This window comes from Lactuca virosa, chromosome 9, assembly GCF_052849685.1.
Source record: "Lactuca virosa cultivar CGN04683 chromosome 9, Lactuca_virosa_CGN04683_v6, whole genome shotgun sequence".
In the NCBI taxonomy this organism is placed as follows: Eukaryota; Viridiplantae; Streptophyta; class Magnoliopsida; order Asterales; family Asteraceae; genus Lactuca; species Lactuca virosa.
Genome location: NC_136434.1, coordinates 273222440 through 273225253, shown reverse-complemented (window position 1 = coordinate 273225253; position 2814 = coordinate 273222440). Strand labels below are relative to the sequence as shown.

Here is a 2814-nt window from a genome sequence, read left to right as displayed (position 1 = left end):
TATAAGAATTTCATTGATTGTATGAACATTTTGTGTGAACCTAACTTATAATTACAAAAGAATAATAGTCCCTTTAGTTTAAAAAAAGTACCAAACAGCCCTTGACCTTAAAAAGAGTACGAAACAGCCCATAAATACATTTTTTTTACAAAGACAATACGATTTTGCTGGTTCTAGAACCTAACCTGGTTATTTTCGGGTCCATAGAAAATTGTACATGTTTTTTGGTTCTTCCCCATTAGTACCTGAACCGAAACCGGTAATATACCTGATTCTCATACTGAAATAACCGCTCTGGTTTTTGGTTCCTATTTTTGTTCAAATTTGGTTTTCGGTTCTTATGGTTCCGGACCGGTTTAAATAAGTTTTTTTTTCCATTCGATCATGCCATGCTATTAAATCAATGTTTTATAAAATATTGATAGTTTATGACAAAAAGTTATATATTTATAAATGAGATAACCATAAAAATATAGAATAAATCAATTTCTTTTTTTTGTTTTTAATTTTGTTATATAGTTGGAATTAAAAATGAAATATTGATGTCAAACAATTTGTATATATTATATTTTTTATATAATAATGAGGTAGTATTCAAACGTGGCATAACATCATTAGGTGTGGTTCTATATACATGACCTAGATAAAATTGGCAAAAAAACAAATTATGGTTTACAAACTCTAGATGCTTCCTAATGTTAAAAGTACCTCGTTAGAATAAATGCAAAAAATAACAACATACTTTCATATATATTAACTTTATATAACTTTACACAAATACAACCACAACCATACACAAGTAGATCAATCTTTACAGGAAAAAAAAACTAACATATAATGACTTCAATCTATGCTATCATATCTTGTGCATGTAAGATATTTTATGAGGAGATTCATGAAACAAGTAAAATGTGAGTTATAGTAACATAATGTTCACTCTTAGTCCGTTCACATCATTTGTGTTTAATATATTACTGTTATAGGAAAAATGAAATTAATATGTTATAATAAATAAATAAACGGAAGTACCTTTCCGTTTCATGTAATTGGCCTAAAAATAAAGATATTAAAATTAGTGTTTCACATGAAACATGGGCCACCATGAATGCCCTACTATGAGACACAAACGCAAAAGATCAAGGAGCGACACTACAAGTTTTCTAATAAATCCGGACAACCATCTAGAGCTATTAGCAAGATGAATGATAAAAGAAATTCATTATTCATAATAATCGTTAACCACATAGTAGCAGACTTCTAGATATTTAACACATCTTCCTCTTAGTCATTCAAAGACACTTCCTATGGATGTAACATAAGTAAAAGTCTTCCCCTTATCTTCATCAACCTGACAATTAGAAAATAGCAACGAATTAGTTACTATGTAAACATTAATAAACATGATAATAGATAAGATTGAAAGACCTACAAGAAAAGGCATCGATTTATAACCTTAGTTGGCAGGCCTTGATAAGATGACAACCTCTGTTGAAGACTTTCTATATGAAATAGTTTCAAGAAGTACAACCCTGCATGAAATCTGTAAGGGTATGAAGGCGGCAATTTAACATATATATTTCCAAATAGAAAAATTATCAGTTTCTAAGTTCAAAGAAAATACCCCCACCTTCTGTCGGTGGTTTCACAATTATTGCTTCTTCAGTGTAACTTCTTCGTAGATTTGAAGGTGACATTAGTTTTGTACGCAAGGGGGGTCCAACAAAAGTTGTTGGAGATTGATTCCAAAATATAAAAGAACAAACCGATAAAAGAAAACAAAGCGACATTAGTAGAAAACTATAGACCTATTACAAACAGGAGCTCAAAGTAGAATTGATCTAGCTCCCTCTCATCATCTTCTGAATAACCTACAAACAGATAAGATGGTAAATTATCTTTCTCGATAAATAAAATAAGCAAAGAGCTTTTGACATCAACTACAGTTTTAAGGGGCAGATAATGGTTTAATCTATCTATCCACATCATAGCAACATACTTTTATTCTTTACAAATAAATGTAAGTAAACTATGATTACTGGCAAAGAAATGTTAGTAGATTGCTATTATTAGTAGATAATTGTAAGTAAACTGATATAAAGGGTAAACGCAATGCATTACCTATATTGGTCAAGAGAGAAAATTATGTTTCTATTTTCTCAATTTATCCTTTTTTATTGTCAAACATATCAATATATAAACCTTCATTGCTAGTAGCAAAGCAGTTATGTGGTGACTCCATGCTTTCCTTGATTCCTTCTTCGAGTCTACCCAAGCACCTAATATATCTTTCTTTGTCAAACCAGTTTCATTAACCACTAGAGCAAAAAAGGATGAAATAGTGTTATGTTGCCAAAGTCCCTCGGTATTTTAAGCTAGTTAGTTAGAGCCTATCACAGACCTTGCCCCTATAACAAAACAAAAATTAATTCATGCAAAAAAAAACAGAGCTTCAATCTATTATTATGAAAATATCGATTTTCCTTAAGAGCAGTTAACATTCAACAGAAATAATAAAATCAATATTTAATTAAACCTAACTATAAACATCATCAAAACAATGAGACATTCACCAGCCAAGAATCAGAGGTTGCATTGAGGAGGAACACAAGGCTAATAAGATTGGAAACTGTGTTTTGAGGGAAAAAGGAACTGAAATGGATAAAAAAAAGTGTTAGAGAAAATAACATATCAAAAAGACATTATTTTTTAAATAAATTTCTGAAATATAAAAAAGATTTCTTACAGAAGTCAGAGACCCAGGTGGTTGGTGAAAATTCTAGTAAAAAAATTTATCCACATGTTGCATTAAAGAAG

The 2814-nt window shown here is 30.2% G+C and overlaps 1 long non-coding RNA gene across 1 annotated transcript; it reads right to left on the bottom strand.

Moving 5' to 3' along the window:
* Positions 1-1244: 1244 nt before the first annotated feature.
* On the bottom strand, positions 1245-1753 carry LOC145136594 (uncharacterized). Its single transcript, XR_013720572.1, has 3 exons — positions 1628-1753; positions 1453-1540; positions 1245-1348 (listed from the first exon to the last, which is right to left on the bottom strand). It is a non-coding gene; the product is annotated as an uncharacterized LOC145136594 (long non-coding RNA).
* Between the last annotated feature and the right edge of the window lie 1061 nt (positions 1754-2814).